General features: G+C 50.0%; 1 long non-coding RNA gene across 1 annotated transcript in view; it reads left to right on the top strand.

Moving 5' to 3' along the window:
* Window positions 1–232: 232 nt before the first annotated feature.
* LOC147112193 (uncharacterized) overlaps window positions 233–15,642 on the top strand; it is a 40,832-nt gene continuing 25,422 nt past the window's right edge. Inside the window, exon 1 of the long non-coding RNA XR_015079827.1 lies at window positions 233–408. This is a non-coding gene — a long non-coding RNA (uncharacterized LOC147112193). The remainder of the gene's footprint in view (window positions 409–15,642) is intronic.

The following is a 15,642-nucleotide window of genomic DNA, read 5'->3' as shown; positions in this document are numbered from 1 at the left end:
GCTCGCTCCGGCCGCCCGCCCGAGCTCGGCCAATCACAGCCCGTCACTTTTCTCGCGCTCCCTCTCGCGCTCCGGCGGTTGGTGGGTTTGAAGCGCTACGCCCGCCCCCCTGCACAAGCTCGGCCAATCACAGCTCGCTCCGGCCGGCCGCCCGCCGCTCGGCCAATCACAGCTCGCTCCGGCCGAATGCCCGCCCGCCGCTCGATCACCTCAGCGTCTCGCAGCAGCTCGAAGCCCGCAGGACAGCGAGGGCAGCGAAATGGAAAAGCAAAAGCCGTTGGACGGGGACAAGCGCCGCTTTGTCTCCCCCCACTCCTTCCACCACACCCTACCGCCCCTCACCTCATTAAAAGGAGAAAACCACAAAGGCTGCAAAAAAGAAAGAACTGAGAAAAAGATGAACAGATGGTGAGTGAAGAGACTGGGATGAGGTGACAGCGAGCTTCCTCTCAGGGACCAAATCCAGGGACACTGACACCCAGAGACCAAATCCAGGGACACTGACACCCAGAGACCAAATCCAGGGACACTGACACCGAGAGACCAAATCCAGGGACCACTGACACCCAGAGACCAAATCCAGGGACACTGACACCGAGAGACCAAATCCAGGGACCACTGACACCCAGAGACCAAATCCAGGGAACACTGACACCCAGAGACCAAATCCAGGGACACTGACACCCAGAGACCAAATCCAGGGACCACTGACACCCAGAGACCAAATCCAGGGAACACTGACACCCAGAGACCAAATCCAGGGACCACTGACACCCAGAGACCAAATCCAGGGACACTGACACCCAGAGACCAAATCCAGGGACCGCTGACACCCAGAGACCAAATCCAGGGACAGTGACACCAAGAGACCAAATCCAGGGACCACTGACACCCAGAGACCAAATCCAGGGAACACTGACACCCAGAGACCAAATCCAGGGACACTGACACCCAGAGACCAAATCCAGGGACCACTGACACCCAGAGACCAAATCCAGGGACACTGACACCCAGAGACCAAATCCAGGGACACTGACACCCAGAGACCAAATCCAGGGACACTGACACCCAGAGACCAAATCCAGGGACACTGACACTGAGAGACCAAATCCAGGGACCACTGACACCGAGAGACCAAATCCAGGGACCACTGACACCGAGAGACCAAATCCAGGGACACTGACACCGAGAGACCAAATCCAGGGAACACTGACACCCAGACACCAAATCCAGGGACACTGACACCGAGAGACCAAATCCAGGGACCACTGACACCGAGAGACCAAATCCAGGGACCACTGACACCGAGAGACCAAATCCAGGGACACTGACACCGAGAGACCAAATTCAGGGACCACTGACACCCAGAGACCAAATCCAGGGATCACTGACACCGAGAGACCAAATCCAGGGACCACTGACACCGAGAGACCAAATCCAGGGACACTGACACTGAGAGACCAAATTCAGGGACCACTGACACCCAGAGACCAAATCCAGGGAACACTGACACCCAGAGACCAAATCCAGGGACACTGACACCCAGAGACCAAATCCAGGGACCACTGACACCCAGAGACCAAATCCAGGGAACACTGACACCCAGAGACCAAATCCAGGGACCACTGACACCCAGAGACCAAATCCAGGGACACTGACACCCAGAGACCAAATCCAGGGACCGCTGACACCCAGAGACCAAATCCAGGGACAGTGACACCAAGAGACCAAATCCAGGGACCACTGACACCCAGAGACCAAATCCAGGGAACACTGACACCCAGAGACCAAATCCAGGGACACTGACACCCAGAGACCAAATCCAGGGACCACTGACACCCAGAGACCAAATCCAGGGACACTGACACCCAGAGACCAAATCCAGGGACACTGACACCCAGAGACCAAATCCAGGGACACTGACACCCAGAGACCAAATCCAGGGACACTGACACTGAGAGACCAAATCCAGGGACCACTGACACCGAGAGACCAAATCCAGGGACCACTGACACCGAGAGACCAAATCCAGGGACACTGACACCGAGAGACCAAATCCAGGGAACACTGACACCCAGACACCAAATCCAGGGACACTGACACCGAGAGACCAAATCCAGGGACCACTGACACCGAGAGACCAAATCCAGGGACCACTGACACCGAGAGACCAAATCCAGGGACACTGACACTGAGAGACCAAATTCAGGGACCACTGACACCCAGAGACCAAATCCAGGGATCACTGACACCGAGAGACCAAATCCAGGGACCACTGACACCGAGAGACCAAATCCAGGGACACTGACACCGAGAGACCAAATCCAGGGGCACTGACACCCAGAGACCAAATCCAGGGACACTGACACCGAGAGACCAAATCCAGGGATCACTGACACCCAGAGACCAAATCCAGGGACCACTGACACCCAGAGACCAAATCCAGGGACACTGACACCGAGAAACCAAATCCAGGAACCACTGACACCCAGAGACCAAATCCAGGGAACACTGACACCCAGAGACCAAATCCAGGGAACACTGACACCCAGAGACCAAATCCAGGAACACTGACACCCAGAGACCAAATCCAGGGAACACTGACACCCAGAGACCAAATCCAGGGACACTGACACCGAGAGACCAAATCCAGGGACCACTGACACCCAGAGACCAAATCCAGGGACACTGACACCCAGAGACCAAATCCAGGGAACACTTGACACCGAGAGACCAAATCCAGGGACCACTGACACCGAGAGACCAAATCCAGGGAACACTGACACCCAGAGACCAAATCCAGGGACACTGACACCCAGAGACCAAATCCAGGGACACTGATACCCAGAGACCAAATCCAGGGACACTGACACCCAGAGACCAAATCCAGGGACACTGACACCGAGAGTCCAAATCCAGGGACCACTGACACCGAGAGACCAAATCCAGGGACCGCTGACACCCAGAGACCAAATCCAGGGACACTGACACCAAGAGACCAAATCCAGGGACCACTGACACCCAGAGACCAAATCCAGGGAACACTGACACCCAGAGACCAAATCCAGGGACACTGACACCCAGAGACCAAATCCAGGGACCACTGACACCCAGAGACCAAATCCAGGGAACACTGACACCCAGAGACCAAATCCAGGGACCACTGACACCCAGAGACCAAATCCAGGGATCACTGACACCCAGAGACCAAATCCAGGGACCACTGACACCCAGAGACCAAATCCAGGGACACTGACACCCAGAGACCAAATCCAGGGACCACTGACACCCAGAGACCAAATCCAGGGACCACTGACACCCAGAGACCAAATCCAGGAACACTGACACCCAGAGACCAAATCCAGGGACACTGACACCCAGAGACCAAATCCAGGGACCACTGACACCGAGAGACCAAATCCAGGGACCACTGACACCGAGAGACCAAATCCAGGGAACACTGACACCCAGAGACCAAATCCAGGGACACTTGACACCGAGAGACCAATCCAGGGACACTGACACCGAGAGACCAAATCCAGGGAACAGTGACACCCAGAGACCAAATCCAGGGACACTTGACACCGAGAGACCAAATCCAGGGACACTGACACCAAGAGACCAAATCCAGGAAACAGTGACACCCAGAGACCAAATCCAGGGAACACTGACACCGAGAGACCAAATCCAGGGACCACTGACACCCAGAGACCAAATCCAGGGACACTGACACCCAGAGACCAAATCCAGGGACCACTGACACCGAGAGTCCAAATCCAGGGACCGCTGACACCGAGAGACCAAATCCAGGGACCGCTGACACCAAGAGACCAAATCCAGGGACACTGACACCGAGAGACCAAATCCAGGGACACTGACACCCAGAGACCAAATCCAGGGACACTGACACCGAGAGACCAAATCCAGGGACCACTGACACCGAGAGACCAAATCCAGGGACCACTGACACCGAGAGACCAAATCCAGGGACACTGACACCGAGAGACCAAATCCAGGGAACACTGACACCCAGAGACCAAATCCAGGGACACTGACACCGAGAGACCAAATCCAGGGACACTGACACCGAGAGACCCAATCCAGGGACCACTGACACCCAGAGACCAAATCCAGGGATCACTGACACCGAGAGACCAAATCCAGGGACCACTGACACCGAGAGACCAAATCCAGGGACACTGACACCGAGAGACCAAATCCAGGGATCACTGACACCGAGAGACCAAATCCAGGGATCACTGACACCGAGAGACCAAATCCAGGGACCACTGACACCCAGAGACCAAATCCAGGGACACTGACACCCAGAGACCAAATCCAGGGATACTGACACCCAGAGACCAAATCCAGGGACCACTGACACCGAGAGACCAAATCCAGGGATCACTGACACCCAGAGACCAAATCCAGGGGACACTGACACCCAGAGACCAAATCCAGGGACACTGACACCCAGAGACCAAATCCAGGGAACACTGACACCCAGAGACCAAATCCAGGGAACACTGACACCCAGAGACCAAATCCAGGGAACACTGACACCCAGAGACCAAATCCAGGAACCACTGACACCCAGAGACCAAATCCAGGGAACACTGACACCCAGAGACCAAATCCAGGAACCACTGACACCCAGAGACCAAATCCAGGGAACACTGACACCCAGAGACCAAATCCAGGGAACACTGACACCCAGAGACCAAATCCAGGAACACTGACACCCAGAGACCAAATCCAGGGGACACTGACACCCAGAGACCAAATCCAGGGACACTGACACCGAGAGACCAAATCCAGGGACCACTGACACCCAGAGACCAAATCCAGGGAACACTGACACCCAGAGACCAAATCCAGGGAACACTGACACCCAGAGACCAAATCCAGGGACCACTGACACCCAGAGACCAAATCCAGGGAACACTTGACACCGAGAGACCAAATCCAGGGACCACTGACACCGAGAGACCAAATCCAGGGAACACTGACACCCAGAGACCAAATCCAGGGACCACTGACACCCAGAGACCAAATCCAGGGAACACTGACACCCAGAGACCAAATCCAGGGAACACTGACACCCAGAGACCAAATCCAGGGACCACTGACACCCAGAGACCAAATCCAGGGACACTGACACCCAGAGACCAAATCCAGGCACACTGACACCCAGAGACCAAATCCAGGGACACTGGCACCCAGAGACCAAATCCTGCGACACTGACACCGAGAGACCAAATCCTGCGACACTGAAACTGAGAGACCAAATCCAGGGAACATAGAAACATAGAAGATAGGAGCAGGAGTAGGCCATTCGGCCCCTCGAGCCTGCTCCGCCATTCAACGCGATCATGGCTGATCATCCAAATTCAGTACCCGGTCCCTGCTTTCTCCCCATACCCCTTGCTCCCTTTAGCCTTGAGAAATATATCCAACTCCTTCTTGAATATATTTAATGAATTGGCCTCTACTGCCTTCTGTGGTAGAGAATTCCACAGGTTCACCACTCTCTGGGTGAAGAAATTCCTCCTCCTTTCTGTCCTAAATGGCCTACCCCTTATCCTTAGACTGTGACCCCTGGTTCTGGACTCCCTGACCACCGGGAACATCCTTCCAGCATCTAGTCTGTCTAGTCCTGTTAGAATTTTATAAGTTTCGATGAGATGCCCTCTCATTCTTCTAAACTCCAGCGAGTATAAGCCCAATCGATCCAATCTCTCCTCATACGTCATTCCTGCGATCCCAGGTATCAGCCTGGTGAATCTTCGCTGCACTCCTTCCATGGCAAGAACATCCTTCCTCAGATAAGGCGACCAAAACTGCACACAATACTCAAGATGTGGTCTCACCAAGGCCCTGTACAACTGCAGCAAGACATCCTTGTTCCTGTACTCAAACCCTCTCGCTACGAAGGCCAACATACCATTTGCCCTCTTAACCGCCTGCTGCACCTGCATGCTTACCTTCAGCGACTGGTGCAAAAGGACACTCAGGTCTCATTGCACTTCCCCTTCTCCCAATCTATTGCCATTCAGATAATAATCTGCCTTCCTGTTTTTGCTACCAAAGTGGATAACCTCACATTTATCCACGTTATATTGCATCTGCCATGCTTTTGCCCAATCACCCAACCTGTCCAAATCATACTGGAGTTTCTCGGCATCCTCACAGCACACACGCCCACCCAGCTTTGTGTCGTCTGCAAATTTGGAGATATTACATCTAGTTCCCTTGTCTAGATCATTAATATATATTGTGAATAGCTGGGGTCCTAGGACCGATCCCTGCGATACCCCACTAGTCACTGCCTGTCACTCGGAAAACGACCCATTTATTCCAACTCTTTGCTTTCTGTCTGCCAACCACTTCTCTATCCAAGTCAATACCTTGCCCCCAATCCCATGTGCCTTAACTTTACACGCTAATCTCTTATGCGGGACCTTATCGAAAGCCTTCTGAAAGTCCAAATACACCACATCCACTGGTTCTCCCTTATCTATTTTACCAGTTACATCCTCAAAAAATTCCAGTAGATTAGTCAAGCACGATTTACCCTTTTTAAATCCATGTTGACTTTGTCCGATCCTGTCACTGTTTTCCAAGTGCTCTGCTATTACATCTTTTATAATGGACTCCAGCATTTTCCCCACTATCGATGTCAGGCTTACTGGTCTATAATTCCCCGCTTTTTCTCTACCACCTTTTTTGAATAGTGGGGTAACATTAGCTACCCTCCAATCCATGGGAACTGTTCCAGATTGCATCGAATGTTGGAAGATGATCAACAATGCATCTACTATTTCTAGGGCCACTTCCTTAAGTACCCTAGGATGTAGATTATCAGGCCCTGGGGATTTATCGGCCTTCAATCCCATCAATTTCCTTAACACCATTTCCGTAGAAATACTGATTTCTTTCAGTTCCTCCCTTTCATCAGACCCTATGTTCCCTGACATCTCTGGGAGGTTATTTGTGTCCTCCTTTGTGAAGACAGAACCAAAATATATATTTAATTGGTCTGCCATTTCTTTGTTCCCCATTATAAATTCCCCTGATTCTGACTGCAAGGGACCTACGCTTGACTTCACCAATCTTTTTCTCTTCACATATCTATAAAAGTTTTTACAGTCAGTTTTTATGTTCCCTGCAAGCTTACTCTCATTTTCTATTTTCCCCTTCTTAATTAATCCCTTGTCCTCCTTTGTTGAATCCTAAACTGCTCCCAATCCTCAGGTTTACTGCTTTTTCTGGCCAATTTATATGTCCTCTCCTTGGATCTTATGCTATCCCTAATTTCCCTTGTTAGCCACAGTTGAGTCACCTTTTTTGTTTTATTTTTATGCCAAACTGGGATGAACAGATTCTGTAGTTCATCCATGCGATCTTTGAATGTTTGCCATTGCCTATCCACCGTCAACCCTTTGCGTGACATTCCCCAATCAATCTGACACCCAGAGACCAAGTCCAGGGAACACTTACACCGAGAGTGGGTTTATATAAAAATGGAGTGGAAGCGCATTTACAAGTATGTAAAAAGGAAGAGCTTAGCAAAAATAAGGCTGGTAATTTTGCCGGCGCTCAGAGGGCGGATTTGGAGGCGGGTCCGCTGTCAAAATAGTAACGACTGACAGCGGGTAGGAAACCCGCGGTCAACCCGCCTCCATGCGAGTCTCCCAGGTGTTGGGTCTGTCAGCGGAGAACTGACCCGACACCAAGCAGCAGGGGAGACACTTGAGCTCATTAAATGGCTTGTTAAGAGCCAATTTAATGGTATTTTGAGACTTTCTTCCAATTTTACGCTTTCCCCCATGGGTTACCCGCTGCTCGGGGAACACGCCAGCTCATCCTGGCGTGATTTGAGTCTGCTCTGATGTTTCTGATAAGCTGACAGCTGCAGAAGTGGTGTGAAGGATGACATGTTGCAGATGGTCAGTTTCCGAGTGCAGGAACTGTTGGTTACTTCATTTGTAATACATATAGAGATTTCTTTAGCTTGCAAGTGTTTCGAGGCAACTGTATGTTCAGTCCCACCTCATTGGAACAACCTCTCACACCATTGACAGATCGCTTCTGTCATCTCACCTGCAGCTGCCATCTATTGCAGCAACATCGGTGCCCTTGAAAAAATCAGACCTTGGTCCTCTGAATCCATTCACGATCAGCCCCAATACCAACATCACCAGGCACACCAACATCACCAACAACATCACCAATCTTCTCCGCCATCACCTGATGCTGTACAGGACACAGGGCATCAGCCCCTGACAACATTGCTGCCTGGGAGGTCACAATGGCATCACCATGGCCAGATTTACTTCACTTGACGCTGTAGACCCTGGCTGCCATGTGATGCGCCAGGTTGACACCATCCCACACCAGCACCGTAAAGCATCCCTTTAATGTCCAAGCCATTCCATGCACACTCATCACTATAGCGGGGGTGGGGGGAAGTTACGTCTCAACATTCACTGGAACTCAGTAAGACACAGATCTGTCCAATAAGGGGCAGTGTTGAAAATATAGATTTCACTGTATGACAGCACATTACCAGAAACCTCACATGGACATTGGCTGAATCTCTCAAGTGCCTACCCTTGTGTGTTGTTAGTTGGTATGCTTGTAGTAGGATGAGGGTGAGTGTGAGGGGTGGCTAGTGAGATGGGGAAGTGCTAATGTAGATAGAGAGGGTTGGGTGGAGCTGCAAGGTAAGTTGGTGTGAGTAAGGATGTACAGGAGAAAGGTATGGAAGGCAGAGTGATGGGGATGTGTTGAGTGGCACAGCAGGGTGAGTTTGAGTATGGCTTTGCAGTAACGTTTCATGATCCACTGAGATCATTGAAAGGTTGGCGCCACTGCAGCCAGGGACCCCTGACAACATCACTGCCTTTTCCCTCCTGTGCAATATGCAACCAGGCTATATTGGTGTCCTGGGGAGGTCTCTTCCACCCTTGGAAAGGAAGAGAACCTCCCTGCGTGCTGTGACTCCCTCCATAAGCATATGGAGGGAGTCATTGGAGAGCCTGGGTGCAAGCGTCCACCTTTGTGCAGTGCTTGTCAGTGTTTGCAGCACGTCAATGCTGTCAAACACTGACAGAACAGCTGTCAAACTCAGTGTGGCCGTGGTCCCTTTAAGGAAACCAGCTGATGATGCATCATCAAATGACGTCATCAGACCCGCTTTCTGATAATTGGCCGGGAAGCCCGCACAGTGGGCTTAACAAGGCCAATCAAGGGAAAATCCCTTTGACAGAGCGGCTGCAGCCGGGATCGGGACAGGAACCTGGAAGCCAGCTCTCCCACCACCATCCTGACACCACTGATAAAATTGTGGCCAAAGTGTGGGTCCCTTAGAGGCAGAGACAGGAGAAATTCCTGTCCTGTCTGCTTCTGGGAAAGGTGGGACTTGTACAAGTCGGACGGTTTACACCTGAACCAGGGGGGAACCAATATCCTTGCGGGGAGGTTTGCTAGCACTGCTGGGGAGGGTTTAAACTAACTTGGCAGGGGGTTGGGGTACAGAGTGGAGCTATAGTAGGGGGTGATTTACGGCCAAATACAGAGGGAAAAACAAGTCAGCTGGGAAGGCAGAGCAAATATGTGAAGGCAAAAGAGAATATGGCAGGGCTGGAAGGCATTTATTTTAATGCAAGGAGTCTTGCAAATAAGGTGGATGAACTGAAGTTGTTGAACACATGGGAGTACGATATTGTTGCTATCACGGAGACATGGTTGAGGGAGGGTCAGGACTGGCAGCTCAATATTCCGGGGTATAGAATCTTCAGGCGAGACAGAGGGGGGTGTAAAAGGGGAGGGGGTGTTGCAATATTAATTAAGGAGTCAATTACTGCTGTAAGGAGGGATGATATATTAGCGGGTTCCTCTAATGAGGCCATATGGGTAGAACTTAAAAACAAAAAGGGGGCAAGCACTTTGCTGGGAGTGTACTATAGGCCCCCAAACAGTCAGGGGGAGATAGAGGAACAGATATGTAGGCAAATCTCCGAGAAGTGCGAAAATAATAGGGTAATAATAGTGGGGGATTTCAACTTCCCCAATATAAATTGGGACAGTCAGAGTGTGAAAGGCTTAGAGGGTGCAGAATTCTTAAAGTGCATCCAGGAGAGCTTTTTGAGCCAACATGTAGAAAGTCCTACAAGAGAGGGGGCGGTACTGGACCTAATTCTGGGGAATGTAGCCGGGCAAGTGGTGGAAGTGTCAGTAGGAGAGCATTTTGGCGACAGTGACCATAATTCAGTGAGATTTAAGGTGGTCATGGAAAAAGACAAAGACGGCCCGGAAATAAGGGTTCTAAATTGGGGGAAGGCCGATTTTAATATGATAAGGCAGGATCTGGCCAAAGTGGACTGGGAGCAGCTGCTTATAGGAAAATCCACATCAAAACAGTGGGAGACTTTCAGAAGGGAAATAGAGAGAGTACAACGCCAACATGTTCCTGTAAAGGTCAAGGGTGGGACCAACAAGCAAAGGGAACCTTGGATGACAAGGGATATACAGAAATGCATTAGAAATAAGAGGGGGGCTTTTGGCAGTTACAAAAGACTAAAGACAGAAGAAGCCCTAGAGGAGTATAAAAAGTGCAGGGGCATACTTAAAAAAGAAATTAGGAGGGCGAGGAGGGGCCATGAAATAACACTGGCGAGCAAAATAAAGGAAAATCCTAAGATGTTTTATAAGTATATTAAGGGCAAGAGGATAACCAGGGAAAGGGTAGGGCCCATTAGGGACCAAAGTGGCAATCTGTGTGTAGAGCCAGAGGATGTAGGCGGGGTATTAAATGAATTTTTTGCATCTGTGTTCACTATGGAGAAAGACGATGCAGACATAGAAATCGGGCAAGGGGACTGTGACATACTTGAACATATTAGCATCGAGAGGGAGGAGGTGCTAGCGGTTTTAGCGGGCCAAAAAGTGGATAAATCCCCAGGCCCGGACGAGATGTATCCCAGGCTGCTGTGGGAGGCAAGGGAGGAGATTGCAGGGGCTCTGACACTAATTTTCAGAACCTCTCTGGCCACAGGGGATGTACCAGAGGACTGGAGAACAGCTAACGTAGTACCATTATTCAAGAAAGGTAGCAGGGATAAACCAGGGAATTACAGGCCAGTGAGTCTAACATCTGTGGTGGGGAAATTATTGGAAAAAATCCTGAGGGACAAAATTAATCTCCACTTGGAGAGGCAAGGATTAATCGGGGATAGTCAGCATGGCTTTGTCAAGGGTAAATCATGTCTAACAAATCTGATCGAATTTTTCGAGGGGGTGACTAGTGGGGTGGATGAGGGAAATGCTGTGGATGTGGTGTACATGGACTTCAGTAAAGCTTTTGACAAAGTCCCGCATAGGAGACTGGTCAAGAAGGTAAGAGCCCATGGGATCCAGGGTGCCTTGGCGTGTTGGATCCTAAACTGGCTGAGTGGCAGGAGGCAGAGGGTGATGGTCGAAGGTTGCTTTTGTGACTGGAAGCCTGTGTCCAGTGGGGTACCTCAGGGATCGGTGCTGGGTCCCTTATTGTTTGTGATCTACATAAATGATTTGGATGAAAATGTAAAAGGTATGATCAGTAAGTTCGCAGATGACACGAAAATTGGTGGGGTGGTAAATTGCGAGGAGGAAAGCCTCCGGCTACAGGACGATATAAACGGGTTGGTCAGATGGGCGGAAAAGTGGCAAATGGAATTTAACCCTGAAAAGTGCGAGGTGATGCATTTTGGACGGACAAATAAGGCAAGGGAATACACAATGAGTGGTAGGACCCTAGGAAGTACAGAGGGTCAGAGGGACCTTGGTGTACATGTACATAGATCCCTGAAGGCAGCGGAGCAGGTAGATAAGGTGGTTAAAAAGGCATATGGGATACTTGCCTTCATTAGCCGAGGCATAGAATATAAGAGCAGGGAGGTTATGATGGAGCTGTACAAAACGCTGGTGAGGCCACAGCTGGAGTACTGTGTGCAGTTCTGGTCGCCTCACTATAGGAAGGATGTGATTGCTTTGGAGAGGGTGCAGAGAAGATTCACCAGGATGTTACCTGGGATGGAGCGCCTCAGCTATGAAGAGAGGCTGGACAGGCTGGAGTTGTTTTCCTTGGAGCAGAGAAGGCTGAGGGGGGACCTGATTGAGGTGTACAAAATAATGAGGGGCATAGATAGGGTAGATAAAGAGGAACTTTTCCCCTTAGTGGGGGGGTCAATAACAAGGGGGCATAGATTCAGGGTAAGGGGCAGGAGATTTAGAGGGGATTTGAGGAGGAACTTTTTCACCCAGAGGGTGGTTGGAATGTGGAACTCAATGCCTGAAAGGGTGGTGGAGGCAGGAACCCTCACAACATTCAAGAAGCATTTGGATGAGCACTTGAAATGCCATTGCATACAAGGCTATGGACCAAATGCTGGAAAATGGGATTAGACTGGACAGGGATGGATGGGCGGCGCAGACACGATGGGCCGAAGGGCCTCTTTCTGTGCTGTAAAACTCTATGACTCTATGACTCTAAATCATAATGGCCAATAAGGAAATGGCATTAAATAATTATTTTGTAGCTGTCTTCATAGTAGAAGACACAAAAAAAATACCAGAAATAGTGGGGAAGCAAGGGTCTAATGAGAGTGAGGAACTTAAAGTAATTAATATTAGTAAAGAAAAAGTACTGGAGAAACGAATGAGACTAAAAGCCAACAAATCCCATGGTCAGATGACTGACCATCCAGGTTTTTTAAAAGAGGTGGCTGCAGAGATAGTGGATGCATTAGTTGTGATCTTCCAGAATTCCCTAGATTCTAGAATGGTCCCCACGGATTGGAAGGTAGCAAATGTAACCCCACTATTCAAGAAATGAGGGAGTGAGAAAACAGAGAGCTATAGGCCAGTTAGCCTGACATCAGTTGTAGGGAAAATGCTAGAACCTATTATTAGGGATGGGGTAACAGGGCACTTAGAAAATCATAATATGATTAGGCAGAGTCAACATGGTTTCATGAAAGAAATCGTGCTTGACAAATCTATTAGAGTTTTTTGAGCATGTAAGTAGCAGTGTAGATAAAGTGGATGTAGTATATTTGGATTTCCAAAAGGCATTCGATAAGGTGATAGAGTCATAACGGCACAGAAGGAGGCAATTCGGCCCATCGAGTCCATGCCGGCTCTCTGTAGAGCAATCCAGTCAGTCCCATTCCCCCGCTCTATCCCCGTAGCCCTGCAAGTTTATTTCCCTCAAGTGCCTATCCAGTCTCCCCTTGAAAACATTGAGTGTCTCCGCTTCCACCACTTCCGTCGGCAGCGAGTTCCAGGTCATTACCACTCACTTCATAAAAAAGTTTTTCCTCACATCCCCCCTGTATCTCTTGCCCAAAACCTTAAATCTGTGTCCCCTAGTCCTTGTACCATCAACTAGTGGGAACAGCCTTTCCCCGTCTAGCCTATCCAAACCCGTCATAATCTTGTACACCTCCATCAAATCACCCCTCAACCTCCTTTGCTCTAATGAAATCAAATCCAGCTTCTCCAACCTGTCCTTGTAACTAAGATCCCCCATCCCCGGAACCATTCTGGTAAATCTCCTCTGCATCCTCTCAAGGGCCTTCACATCCTTCCTAAAGTGTGGTGACCAGAACTGGACGCAATACTCCAGTTGTGGCCTAACCAGCGCTTTATAAAGGTTCAGCATAACTTCTCTACTTTTGTACTCAATACCTCTATTTATGAAGCCCAAGATCCCATATGCTTTGTTAACCACTCTCTCAATATGTCCCGCCACCTTTTGGGACCTATGCACATTAACTCCCAGGTCCCTTTTGTAATGTATGTACCTTTAAGGGGGAGAACTACTTTTTACAGCTCATGTATACTGTAGTACTGGCAGTGACCACACCTGTATATAACGTTGAGTAGTAATCTGTACAGTTCAGTTGCAGTCTGAGCCACGTTGAGTAAACACCATTTGTACCGTTCTCCGCAGTCTGTGTCTGATTATACACGGACATAACAGTGGCGACGAGGCAGATTCGAACCTACCTGCAACTCTGCATCACCTCCCAGGGATTCACTCCTGGAGAACAGTGGAAGAAGGTCGAGTTCAGAAGCATGGGCGTCGACCACGGGCAACCGCCCAGTCACCCAGCGGAGATTTGAGCATCGCAGGGGAGGCTGTCGAGAGCCAGGCTTGGCTTTCCAGTCACGGTGGTCCAGCGAAACGGGCTGGCAACAGGTACTGCGCAGATCCTTCCCGGACAGCGGCGGGCTAGAGCCCGACTGAGCGGCACAGAAAAAGGCCGAGCAGCGTCGACGGGGGAGAGAGAGAGGGCAGAGCGCACAGGGCGCAGCCGGTGTTCAGGACCGAGCAGCGTCAATGGGGGAGAGAGACGAGAGAGAGCAGAGCGCAGCTGGTATTCAAGGGCCGAGCAGCGTCAACGGGGGAGAGAGGCGCGCAGGAAAACGCGAGGCGCTGCCATTGCCACGAGGACCGCAGAGAGCGGCATTGGCAACAGCGCAGGAGCAGCGCGCGAAATTCTGAGGAGGAGGAATTCCTGGAATGTTTTCGGGACGGTTATCTGGACCAATATGTCGAGGAGCCAACTCGAGATCAGGCCATTTTAGACTGGGTATTGTGCAATGAGAAGGGACTTATCAACAATCTTCTTGTACGAGGCCCCTTGGGTCAGAGCGATCATAATATGATCGAGCTCTCAGTCGAGATGGAGAGTGAGGGAATTGAATCAGAGACTAAGGTCCAGAACTTAAATAAAGGGAATTACGAGGGTATGAGACGGGAATTGGGTAAGATTGATTGGGTGGTGTTTCTGGGGGGATTGACAGTGGATAGACAATGGCAAGCATTCAAAGATAGAATGGAAGAATTCCAGAACATGTTTATACCGGTTTGGCATAAAAATAAACCTAAAAAGGTGGCTCAACCGTGGATAACGAGGGAAATTAGGGACAGCATAAAATCAAAAAAAAGGGCATATCAACTGGCAAAAAAAAGCACCAGACCGGAAGATTGGGGGCAGTACAGGATACAGCAAAAGAGGACAAAGGGATTCATCAGGAAGGGGAAAATAGAATACGAAAGTAAACTTGCAGCAAACATAAAGACAGACTGCAAAAGCTTTTATCGGTATATCAGGAGGAAAAGACTGGTAAAATCCCAAGTCGGTCCCTTGCAGTCCGATTCGGGAGAATATATAATGGAGAATAAGGAAATGGCAGACCAATTAAACTCATACTTTGGTTCTGTATTCACAAAGGAGGACACAAATAACCTCCCAGGAATATCGGCAAACATAGGGACTAATGAGAGGGAGGAGCTGACAGAAATTAGTATCTCTAGGGATATGGTGTTGGGTAAGTTGAGGGGACTGAAGGCCGACAAATCCCCGGGGCCTGATAAACTACATCCTAGGGTACTTAAGGAGGTGGCCCTGGAGATAGCAGATGCTCTAAGGATCATCTTCCGGAACTCCATTGACTCGGGAACAGTACCCGTGGATTGGAGGGTAGCTAATGTTACCCCAATATTTAAAAAGGGGGGTAGAGAGAAAGCAGGGAATTATAGACCAGTAAGCCTTACATCGGTTGTGGGCAAAATGCTAGAGTCCATTATTA

The sequence above is a fragment of the Somniosus microcephalus genome, chromosome 10, assembly GCF_052327205.1.
Source record: "Somniosus microcephalus isolate GS21.2 chromosome 10, FLI_Smic_1.0, whole genome shotgun sequence".
Taxonomy (NCBI): Eukaryota; Metazoa; Chordata; class Chondrichthyes; order Squaliformes; family Somniosidae; genus Somniosus; species Somniosus microcephalus.
The sequence above is the reverse complement of the archived record's forward strand: the minus strand, read 5'-3'. Positions and strand labels throughout refer to the sequence as shown.